A 12,375-nucleotide genomic window follows, 5' to 3' on the forward strand; every position below is an offset into this window, starting at 1 on the left:
CCCTGAGTGCTGGGATTAAAGGCGTGCTTCACCGCGCTTGAGTTAACATTGGTTTTTTTTTTTTTTTAATCTAGAGATATTGATTAGAAATGTTCACAAAATAGTCATTGGCAAAAGTACGAAAATTAAATGTTTGTAATCTGTCGTCTCGCTGTGAGGAAGCATTTTAAGTAACTAGAGCAGAATCTCAACGTAGCATTGCCAACCAGCGTCTGTGGCCATGCCATGTTTAAGTGTGTGCAGTTTAGAAGAGCAGAGTTGGGCATTGTTAAAGCAGAGTCCTGGTGTCGTGCGGGGACGTTCGCATCATTTGAATGGGGAGTCCGGGAAAGACCCCGGCGCGGCCCCCGAGGCTGCGAGAGTCTGGGCGAATAAGCGTAAGGGACGCTGCGTGACAGTGGCTGGCTGGGCGTCCGCGCCACTCTGAGGTCGTCTGCAGCGGTCTGCACCCATTGCACTTCGGAGGAGAGGACCAGCGTAACCACTGGCCCTTAGGCGGAGGTCCTCGGTAAGTGCAGGACAGGTGACCACGGAGCCGGATCCCTCCGCGTCAAGTAGTGCGCCGTGCGCTTCCGCGAGCCCACGGCCAGCGCCGGAGATCGGCGAGCCGGCTCCGGGCGGATCGGCGCGCGCGGCCCCGCGGACCAGGCGGCCTTAGGCACCCCGGAGGTTGGAGCCGGCCTGCGGACGGCAGGTGTCCGCCCCGCCCCCACCCGCGGGCAGGAAGAGGAAGCGGAGCGGCTGGGCTCCAGGGCCACCCGCAGGGCCTCGCGGGGCGGGGGCGCCGGAGCTACAAGAAGCGCGTGACCTAGTTCGTCCCGAACTGGACTTGACAGCTTGTCATCTCGGCTCCCCGCCCCCACCGGCTTCCGGGTCTGGCTCCTCCCCCGCTCCCGCCCTCCCATTGGCATCGCCCAGGCCGCATTCCCTGCCATTGGCTTCATCCCAGAGGCCACGCCCTGACCCTGCTCGCCCTGCCATTGGCCATGTGGTCCCAGACCGCTCTCCTGCCATTGGCTGTGCTGCAGAGGCCCCGCCCCACCCTGACTTGTCCTCCCTCGGCCTTGCACCGCCCTTCTTCTGGCTCGTTCTCCTATTGGGCCTTCGTGCCAGGCGCCCTGCCTCCTTCGGCGGGCGCAGATCCCAGCTGATCGCTGTAGAGTCTGTTCCCGCGAGCCTTCCAGGTTTCTGTCTGCTCTCCTTGCTGCATTTCTTCCTGCTCTCTGCGAGTTCTGGGAGCCTGGTCTCCATACCTGGTCGCGGTCCCAAACTCGGTGCAGCCGTGCTCGCCACTTGCCTCTGGATCCCCCTCAGCCCCTTTCCACTCCTCCTTCGTCACCCACCTCGCCTTCATTCCCTCACATCTCCCTAACCTCCGCTGAGTGGAACAGACCTCATAGCGAATCTAGGGAGAGAGAGGTTAAAAGATAAACGTCAGGATCGACATTTTAATTGGTTCTGGAGCCTGAAAGGAAATATTGAGTGAAGTAGATGGCCACGATCATTCGAACAGATAGGACGGCATTTTTTGTTTGTGGTGGTGATGGAGATTTTCTTTGGGTGTGTGTTGGGTTTGGAGGGTTGAGACAGGATTTTATCTCTCACTCTGTAACTGACTGGTTTGGAACTCGCTAATTGCACTGTGGGGAGTACCGATGCTGCTGAGTGCCGGCCACATGAGTTGGGAGCTGGGAGGAGCACCCAACTCTGAGCCATCGCCACCCCGTGATTGGGTTCCTTTTTTTAATTAATTAATTGATTTTTTTTTATTTTATGTGCATTGGTGTTTTGCCTGCCTGTACGTGTGTGAGGGTGTCGGATCCCATGGAACTGGAGTCACAGACAGTGGCGAGCTGCCATGTGGGACCTGGGAATTGAACCCAGGTCGTTTGGAAGAGCATCCAGTACTCTCTCCTTGTTTTGTAGACCAGAATGGCCTCCAATTCACAGAAATCCGCCTGCCTCTGCCCCCCTGAGTGGTGGGATTACAGGCGTGAGCAACTGTCGTAGCTGCAGCCAGTGATCTTAACCTTAAATTCTTGGGGTGCTGAGGCTGCATTGATCAAATTTGTTACTCCAAGAATATAGCTCTCTTTCCTGATAACAGACAAATTTCTATTATTCATGCAATTTTGAAATTCGCACGTGTACTTCTTTACAATTGAGGCGTTTAAAAAATCATTTTTGAGAGTTAAGCAGATAAAACTGCATACGTGTAATTTGGCCTCCAAGAGTAACTTATCTGAGGAGTCCTAGCCTTTGCTGCAGTACTGGGTGTGGGCGGGCAGCTCCGGAGGGGTTGCAGATTCCAGGCCAATCAGGGCTGTATATTGAGACCCTGTATTCTGGGGCGCTGTCTAATCCCCTGCACTTTGGATTTGGAGGCAAGAGGAATTCAAAGCCAGCCTCTTGGGGAGTTCAAGCTCAGTTATGAGCTTTTTGAAACCAGCTCAAAAACAAAACCCCTGCTGGGTGTGGTGTTGCACATCTGTAATCCTTGTGTTACGGGCGTTGAAATAAAGCCAGGAGTTCCTGGCCAGCCAAGGCTACAGGAGACCCAGACCCCCACACCTCCCAAAGTGGGGGTAGAGAGGAAGATAACAGTAACTTTGTTAAACATCACTGAAGTAGATCTGTGTGCATCCAGGTCAGATTCCGCTGATGGCTCATTAAGGTGTTCCTAAGGCCAGAGGTAGCACTTTCAACAGCCTTTCAGACTTTCTCTAGGGTCCTCACGGGTCCTCACAGGTCCCGATCCTGGCCCGGTGAGCAAGCTAACCGGCGGCCTAGGCACACTGAGGACCGTGAATGGGCGGCTCCCATCTCCCGTTTTGCACTTGATGCTTCCTGGCCTGCCTGGAGCAGCATTTCTTCAGACTTCTCAGGTGGCTCAGCTCAATTGTCAGCTGTATCTGAAATAGGTCTTCTCCCTGCCCCCAACCAGGTACTGTCTTCCCGGCTACTTCCTTCAAAGGGAGCAGCAGTCTGAAGTCTTCTTGCTTGCTTACTTAAAATGGCTGGCGCCCCTTCTCTCTCCAAGCTGAGCCCTTTCTGTTTCCTAGGGCAGGTGCCTAACAAATGCTCAATGAGTAAACAAATGACTCCATTAGGTGTGATCCAATGAGCAAGCGGACCAGCCTTCCTGTTGGATTACCCCATGCTGTAGACACACCTGTAAATAAGAATTGGGAAAGAAGCTCTTCTTGTAAACAGTTTGATTTTCTTACTTTATTTCCTGTTGTTTCCTGATGAGAGGCAAAGCCTGTTGACTCGAGGACACCCTTTTGCCCACTTTGTTTCAGGCTGTGCACAGACTGCAGAGTCCGACCTGGCCCTGGCCCCAGGTGGGCAGATACTTGGCAGCCTGCCCCTTTCCCCAGGGCAGCTCCCGGCTCTGCTGGATGCTAGTTCCAGTGGGGGAAGGGAAGAAGTCCAATTCTCAGGATGGTTCTTGGATCCCAGCTGCCAGACCCGGAGGTGGGAAAATGTCACCCCGCAGGGCAGGAACGCTGAAAAAGAGGTTCCCACCTCTCCCTCCCTTTCTAGCACTCTTTCAGTGGCTGGACCTGTCCGGTCTTCCTAAGACACAGGGTTTGGCCAGGAGAGCATAGAGCAGCTGCCCAGAGTTTAAATGTTTTACTACCTGTATCAAAGATGCAGTGTGCTCAGCGACTGCTGGTTAACTTTGGGTCTCAATGATTCCATGTCTTTGTCTGTATTGTCAGTTTTAGAGGTGAAGAAATGAACTTTTATTTGTTGACAACTACCCAGTTCAAAGCTGGGTGTGGTGTTGCATTAGTAGCAGGCGAGTCACCAGGTCAAGGCTAGCCTTAACAGCCAAGTGAATTGGAGGCCAGCCTGGCCTACATGAGACCCTGTTTATAAAAAGTAAACAACCAAACCAAACCATCCCAAACAAGACTCCTGTGGGATGAGGGGGTGGATAGACCATAACCAGAATATATTATATGAAAAAAATTATTTTCAGTAAAAAAATAAATAAATAAAATTATTAAAAAATAAAATTTCTGTGGGTATCCCTTTAGGGTCACAGAGACACTTCCAGGAGCCATGGAAGCTAAAATTTTCTGTCCAAGTCTGTTGCCCCCAACTAGGGACAGGGTCCCAGGGCTCCTGTAAGCTGGGTAATACTCTGCACTGAGTGCACCTCCAGCTCAAAGATGCTCTGCTTCCTGCGTTCCAAGCCACAGTTCCCTCTGCCTGGAGAATGGAAGTGTTAGCAGAGCACGCCCTGGGGCAGGGCGGGACCGTGTGTGCTGGTGAGCCACGTGGTCCTCTCCCTCTAGGGCAGGGATTGGACTAGGTTTTCATCACTGGAAAGAAGGATAGTGGAATGGAAGAGCCAACAGGGTTTAGGAGAATTAGGAGGCTTAGTCCTGTCATCAACTGCTTCCTCTCAGGTTCTTCTTTTTTTGTTTTTGTTTCTGTTTTGATTTGTTTTGTGTTTGGAGACAGGGTTTCTCTGTGTAGTGCTCTCTTTCCTGGAATCACTTTTGTAGACCAGGCTGGCCTTGAACTCAGAGATCCAATGCCTCTACCTCCCAAGTGCTGGGATTAAAGTCCTGCGTCACCACTCCCAGCCATTTTAGGTTCTTAAACAACGCTCACTACTAGCTTTGTCGTTTCAGCATGAATCAAATTGAAGAATGTATACGGTTTAGATTTGGGAAGTCATATTGCATAGGTGTCCCTAGAACACCTGACAGCCACTCCCAACCCCCACATTAGACGCAGTTTCTTCCTCTGTGAAACTGATAATAGTGGTGTTGCGTATGTTCGGGGTTGGTGTGAGAACTGGATGAAGTCCTGTTTATATTCGGACTGTTGTTACTATTGGTGTGCTGAGGTTGGGGTGCAGGGTGTCAGGGAACAAGTGCATTCTGTGGGTGGGCTTGCCCTGATGTAAATGAGTAAGTACCTCTACTGGTCTTTGCAGCACTTGGATCAACTGCTGATGCCTGCAATTGAAGTGTAGCTCTGGATGTCCCAAGAGAGTAGGTATGAGCCCGATGCAGTGACACACGCCTGTAATCCCAGCAAGCTGGGAGGCAGAGACAGACTCTGTGAGTTTGAGGACAGCCTGCTCTACAAAGCGAGGCCAGGACAGCCAGGGCTGCACGGAGAAACCCTGTCTTGAAAAACTACAAAAAAAGAAAAAAACCTGCGATGAAAAAAGAGAGTATGTAGGAAGGGAGGCTCTTACCCAGAGTTGGATTATAGCTACACACCACGGCCATCTCGTACCTACTTTAGAAGGACATGTCTGGAAAAGGCAGCTTGCAGGGTATTTTGTGTTTTGGCCCCTTGGGCTTCTTTTAATCTTCTAAAAAGAGTTACCAAAAAGATTGTCGCATGAGAGATGGGGGAAGGGGCTGCCTATGGTGGAGAAAGCTCTCCTACCCCTACCCCTTTGCCACCTGGAGGGCCGAGGGGCAGTGTGTGGTATGGCTCTGAGGTGGTTTGGGTCTTGAGATGAAGCCTGAGCCTATCCTCAGTTCTGCACTGATGGACCTTGGTGGAGAGTGAGGGAGGATAGAATCTGTCCTGTGACCTTACCAGTTATAGATAGCTCTGTAGAGGCCTCGCTAGAGATACTGTACTATTTCAGTTATCAAAAAAGACAAAAAGATGAGGAAAGCTTTTGTAAGAACATTTGAGATCTAGCTGGAGAACCACCTGAATGGTGTATCTGGCTAATATTAATGTCTAGGTTCCCTTGAGGAGCCCATGCCCACACCAGGCATGTCTCTGTCACTTTCTCTTACTCTCTCTTGGGGAGCACGAACCCATTTGGCTATCTCATCTGTAAAGATGGTTCAATGGTTAGAAGCACTGGCTGCTTTTCCAGAGGACCAGGGCTCTATTTCCAGCACCCCACAGCAACTCACAGCCATGCCTTCCATCCCAGCTCCCAGGGGAGCAGAGGCAGACAGATCTCTGTTCCAGGCCAGCCTGGTCTACAGAGTAAGTTCCAGGACAGCCAGGGCTACACAGAGAAACCCTGTCTCAAAAGGGGGAGCAGCATTTGCTGCTGTTGCAGAGTACTTAGGTTCAGATTCCAGCACACACATGGTGGCCCACAGCCATCTACCTGGATCTGTCCCCCTCTTCTGACCTGCTCAGACTCTCTGCACATGTGTGGTATTCATACATTACATGCAGGAAAAAACACTCATAAAATAATTTTTTTTTTTTTTTTTTTTTTTTTTTTTTTTTTTTAGATAGGGCTTCTCTGTGTAGCCCTGGCTGTCCTGGAACTCACTTTATAGACCAGGCTGGCCTCACACTGCCTGCCTCTTCCTTAGCAGGGCCGTGATTAAAGGTATGACCTACTACACCCTGCTGACCTTGAACTCTTAATCCTTTTGTTTCACTTTTCCAAATACTAATACTGCAGGGGGGGAAGGGGGGGATCATCCTGTGACACCACACATGACAATAAATATTTATTGTATTACTATTTCTCTATTTTTCTGCTCTCAACGATGTTTTCATTTTCTTCACAGTGCTGGCCATAGCACCGGGCAAAATGAAAATACACACTTGGGAAAACTCACCTTCTGCTGTGTTTTCCTTGCAACAGACTTTATTAGTTTCCTTTAAAAACTAATTTCAGTGACATTTGTGTATATCTTGAAATGTTTCCATTAAGTTCCAACAATCAAGGCAAGGACAGATTTTTCTGAGATCAAAATCTAGTGGAAAAAGCATCAGAAGTACTTTTGCAAGCCTTTATTTTAAATGGGAAAACAATGGTGCAGTCCAGCTGCCTTTTGTAAACAGCGTAATAATATTGGACCACCATCAAAATGAAAGCAGGGATGGAATATGAAGTGATGTTTTGGGTCCTCGTGAGGATCTTGGAGCTTGTCTGACAGAGCTCATTCTCTGCCGAGGAAGAATTGCCGGCATAGAACTTGGGGTGCCTGCCAAGAGGATAAACTCAGGGAAGCAGCCAGAGCAGGGGCCTTGCCCTTCGGTGTTCTGAGGTCAGTGGACACTGTAAGCCAAGAGTGCTGAGTGTGTGTGTCTAGTGCATACTATCACAAGCTCTGTAAGTTCAGACGTGCCTCTGCCCTATTGTGTCTCAAAAAGTTTGTTTTTTGTTTGTTTGTTTTAAATTGTCCTTTTTCTTTATTAAGCATAGGGTCTGGGAAGCAAAGGCAGGGCCTCATGCTGACTAGGGGAGCCCTTCACTGAGTAAGCTATCTTCTTAGCCCTAAGATATATTTTTAATGTTCTTTAGTTCTTTGAGTTTCATGTTTTGATCATTGCATCCCAACTCTTTCCAGAACCACCCCCATTTGTCCTACCCACAAAGCATTATGTTCCTTTTTTTTTTTTCTCCCTCCCCAACTGTCCCCCAGATAGGGTCTCTCTACATAGCCCTGACTATCCTGAAACTCATAGGCTGGCTTTGAACCCACAGAGATCTGCCTGCCTCTGACTCCCTAATGCTGGGATTAAAGGCAGGAGCTACCACTTCCTGACCACTGTTCTTTTTTATCTTTTTTTTTTTTTTAATCCTTCATGACCAATGTATGCTATGCAAATACTCTTGGCTGTGTAGTGTTCCATCTGAGGTGGTCCACTTACTGGGCAGTGTAAGTAGAGGACTGTTCTCTCTATCCCACAAGTTGACAGCTACCTACAGTTCCTTAGCTAGGGCTGTGGTTTCCTGCCTAGCTTACCTGTCTATGCCGGGATTTGGTCTGTCTTGGGCTTTCACAGATCATGTGCAAGCTGTTACAGCCACTGTGGTGAGTTCCTATGTTCAGGTATGCTAACACGTCCACGGGCCATATGCTATTGCCTCTGGCTCTCATACTGCTTCTGTCCTCTTCTGCAATGATCCCCGAGCCATGGCAGGGATAGCGGAGTATAGGACTGAGCTCTCTGCAGTCTCTTATTCTCTGCACCTTGGCCAATTGTGGGTCACTGTGTTAACCACCATCTACTGCAAATAGCAGCTTCTCAGAAAAGGGTTGAAGGATGCATTAGTTTGTGTGATGATTCCCTAAAAATTGGCTTTAATACTATGTCCATAAAGCAGTATAATAGTAGTAGATTCTCCCATAGACCTAGGACCTGGCTAGAGACAGGTCCTTAGCCAAGTAATGCTGCCAGGTATGAATTGCACCTTGTGGAGGTAGATGTAATCCAATCAGAAAGTGGTTTATTCTGTCTGTCTATCTGTCTATCTATCTATCTATCTATCTATCTAGTTATTTTTCAGGCCTGCAACTTGCTATGTATATCAAGCTGACCTGGAGTTCACAAAGATCATGTTTAGCATTAGGCAAGTATTGTTTTTTTTAAAATTATTAATTAATTAATTAATTAATTAATTTACAATCTATTCACTTTATATCCCTGCTATAGCCCCCTCCATCACCTCCCAATCCCTCCCTCCCTCTTCTCCCCCTATACTCCTTCCCTCATCCACTGATAGGGGAGGACCTCCTCCCCTTCTATCTAACCCTAGCCTATCAAGTCTCATCAGGGCTGGCTGCATCATCTTCCTCTGTGGCCTGGTAAAGCTGCATCCCCCAGGGGGAGCTGATCAAAGAGCCAGCCACTGAATTCATGTCAGAGACAGTTCCTGTACCCCTTACTAAGCAACCCACTTGGAAACTGAGCAGGGGGTCTGGGTCCTCTCCATGCATTAGGCAAGTATTCTTAACAACTGAGTTATGAGCTGTCTGTAGCTCCTGTTCTTTTGAATTCTGGCTTTCTCAATCCCTTGGCCAAGAGTGCCTAACCTGTGAAGACAGGCAAAGGATGCTGGAAAGAAGACCTTCTGTGGAAAGGAGGAGCCCTTGGGAAGGATCTGTGTAGATCTTGAAGAAGGGACAGGCTAGCCTCCACCTCCTCTTCCATGTTAAGACTGTGCTGTGCTCACTCCCCTCCCCCAATGCACACATTTGGAATGCATAATGCTTTTCTTAAGGACTGTGAAGGATTTTGTGGAGGAAGGTATAGAGACAACACGTTGTTCTACTATTGAATGGGCTGCCATCCCCACCAGGTCAGCCTCCTGTCTCCCTCCTTTTCTAACTAGAAGTTTTCATTCCTGTTCCGTCTTTCTGCATCTTGTCATCTACTTTCAGCTCATCAGACCATCTCACCAAGAATGCAACCCTGAGAGCAATACCAGGAGGGATCTGGGAAAACAGGCAGATCCACCAGAATGAGACGAACCCCAGGAGTTGCCATTTCTGGGATGGAATAAAAGTACATGTTAGAAGATGACAGTGGAGCCAGCTAGAAGTGAGGGGCTAGAAACTGAGTCCTTGTGAGGAGACCTTCATCCTATAGCTCCAGAAGCAGATGAGGGTCTGCCAAGCTGAGGTGTAGTTCGGGCTCACTTCTCCATGGTGAGGAGAAGGCATCTGAGTCCTGTGTCGGGAGATGACACAGATGTCACTAAGGACCTTGCTACTCTGTCTAGGATAAACAGACACAGTGGTGTGGAATTGCTGCCCAGGTCTATGTTTCTCAGACTCTAAGTTGTCCATCAGCTTCGTGGGTTGACACCAGGGACAGCTCAGTCCTCACTGGTAACTGGTGTTTACACTCCAGGTTCTCAGCTCAAGAATGAGGTAGAGAGAGAGCTCAGGCGGAAGGCTGCCAGACAGAAATGGCCATCAGCCCAGACTAAAAGAACCTGAGATACACAGGGGCACTGCCAGGGGGTAGTGCCTGGGGTCCATTCCAGGAGCCTTGAGTGGGAGTGGGAGTGGAATGAAGGTAGGTCTGAGTTATAGCTATTGCTTCCTTGGGCCCTGTCTGGAGCTACCTGGCTTCCTGCCACCCTTGATGTTGTGTGATATCACTGTCCCTAGGGGAAAATTTGTGTTCTCACAACTATGTCAAGTCTGAGTGTCTGAAGGTTTATAGCCTTGTGTAGGTGTTGTATGCCTGTAATCCCTTTCTCTGGAATCTTAGATTTATAACCAAAATGAGGAACCATCTTTATATTGTTACAGCATAATCATGGCTTTTTCTACTCGTGTGTGTGTGTGTGTGTGTGTGTGTGTGTGTGTGTGTGTGCACCTGCCATAGCAATATAGCAAGTACATGGTGCTCAAAGGTCAATTTGTGGGAGTCAGTTCTCTCCTTCTATCTTGTGGGTTCTACATGTAGAACTCAGGTCATTAGGCAGAAGAATCTTTACCTGCTGAACCATCTCACTGGTCCAAATGATGTCTTTTAGCAGATGAAAAATTTTTTTCAAGACCCTATCTTGAAAAACAGTTTGGACTGGGAAAGGGAAACCATAATCAGAATATATTATATGACTAGACAGTGGTGGTGCATACTTTTAATCTCAGCACTCAGGAGCCAGAGACAGGAACTTGCTTTGTAGACCAGGCTGGCCTTGAACTCACAGAGATCCGATTGCCTCTGCCTCCTGGATGCTGGGTGCATGCCACCCCTGCCCAGCACGGCTGAAATATTTTAATTAAAAAAAAGTTTGAGATAGGGAATTAAGGAGTTAATAGGAACTTTTGTGCTACCTGTCTAGGTCCCAAATAATGGCACAGAGACCTATTGGATGTATTTAACAAGCTTTAAGCTCTATAACTGGGCAGATATTCTATCCTAGAATAGTCCTATATTCTAACCCAGTTATTCTAGTCAGGCTACCTCCCAGCCACGTGCTGTTTTATTTGCTATCTCAGTCTTGCCTTGGCTTTCTGTTATAACCCTCGTCCTCATAGCAAACTCCTCATGGCGCCTTCTTCCTCCCTTCTCCCTCTACCTGAGACCGGCCCCCTAAACAGGGTATAAAACTCCTACCTTCTGTCTCCTATGCCCAGTTATTGGATAAATCTGCTTCTTTAAAAACCAATCAGAGATAATTGGGGGCAATGTTCACACAACATCGATACAAGAGATTCTTCAGCGATCACGATTCTGCTCATGTCAGGACTGTAATCAGGTGTCAGGGCACAGAAGTCAGCATCTGAATACACGGTACACAAGACCATCATCCCCCAATATCTGGTAGTACGAACTGGCTTCAAACTTGTGGAGTCAAGGATGACCTCAGACACCGTGGCACATCCCCATATGTTTTCATTTTGGCAGTTGTGTGTATGTGCATGTGTGTGCTGAGGCACGCATACGGAAATTAGAGGACACTTAGTTCTCTCCCACCACTGTGTCAATCCCAGGAATGAAACTCATGTTGTTAGCTTAGCAGCAAATATCTTTATTTGATAAGCTGTCCTGTCTGTCACCCTGAAAAGTTTCAAAGGATCATTTTGAAATAAATTTTTGTCCCCAGTCACAGGGATATATATGTCTCTGATAATGTCCATGATAGAGGTACTTATGATTTGGGTACTATAATGGTAGCTAAGGGAATGGGTTTCTTTCCAAAAATAAATAAATAAATCTGTGTGCCATATGTTTGCCTGGTCCTCACAGAAGCCAGAAGAGGGTGTTGGAGCCCTGGGAACTGGAGTTACAGATGTTTGTGAGCTGCCAAATGGATGCTGGGAATTAAACCCAGGTCCTCTGCAAGAGCAGCCAGTGCTCTTAACTGCTGAGTCATCTCTCTGTCATGGTTTCTCATTGTAAGTATGTTTTAAATATATGCATAAGGGCTAAGAAAGAGGTGCAAAGAGAAAAAAAAAAAAAAAAAAAGACACACGGCTGTTGTTATGAGAGAAAAGCCCAAACCATTCAATTTACCAACAAAGACTACGGAGCCAGATGCTGGGGTGAAAACTTACAAGCTCAGAGAGGCAGAGAAAGCACCCAGCTGACCTTCCTATTCAGCTCACATCATAGAAAGAAAAAGCCAAGAACTAAAAGCCAAAGAGCTCAAGGCCAAAAGCTTGCTAGCTCAGCTGACAGCCCAGGAGGAAAAGGCCTGACTGCTAGCTCACCCAACAGCCCAGGAGGAGAAAGCTGGAGGGCTAAAAGCCAAAGAGCTAAAGAGCCAAAGAACTCAAAGCTCCTCCTTCTCCGCTCTGTCTTAAATACCCTTCTCTCAAAAGCCCTCCTTTCTGTTAATCCCTGTCAGCGGGGTACTTGCTCTTGACCTAGGGTTAATTTTATTAAATCCTGTGTACTGAAAACTCTTGGATTAAAGGTTTGTGCTAGGAGCCAGGCCTGGAGATGCACACCTTTAATCCCAGCACCCAAAAGGCAGAGGCAGGTGGATCTCTGTGAGTTTCAGGCTATCTTGGTCTACAAATCTAGTCCAGGACAGCTAAGGCTACAGAGAGAAACCCTGTCAAAAAAAACAAAATAAATAAGTAAATAATAAACAACCAAGCCAATAAATAAATAAGAAAAAAATTAAATAAAAATAAGAAATAAGCCAAACCAATAAAAATA

Source organism: Meriones unguiculatus, chromosome 21 (assembly GCF_030254825.1).
Source record: "Meriones unguiculatus strain TT.TT164.6M chromosome 21, Bangor_MerUng_6.1, whole genome shotgun sequence".
Lineage (NCBI taxonomy): Eukaryota > Metazoa > Chordata > Mammalia > Rodentia > Muridae > Meriones > Meriones unguiculatus.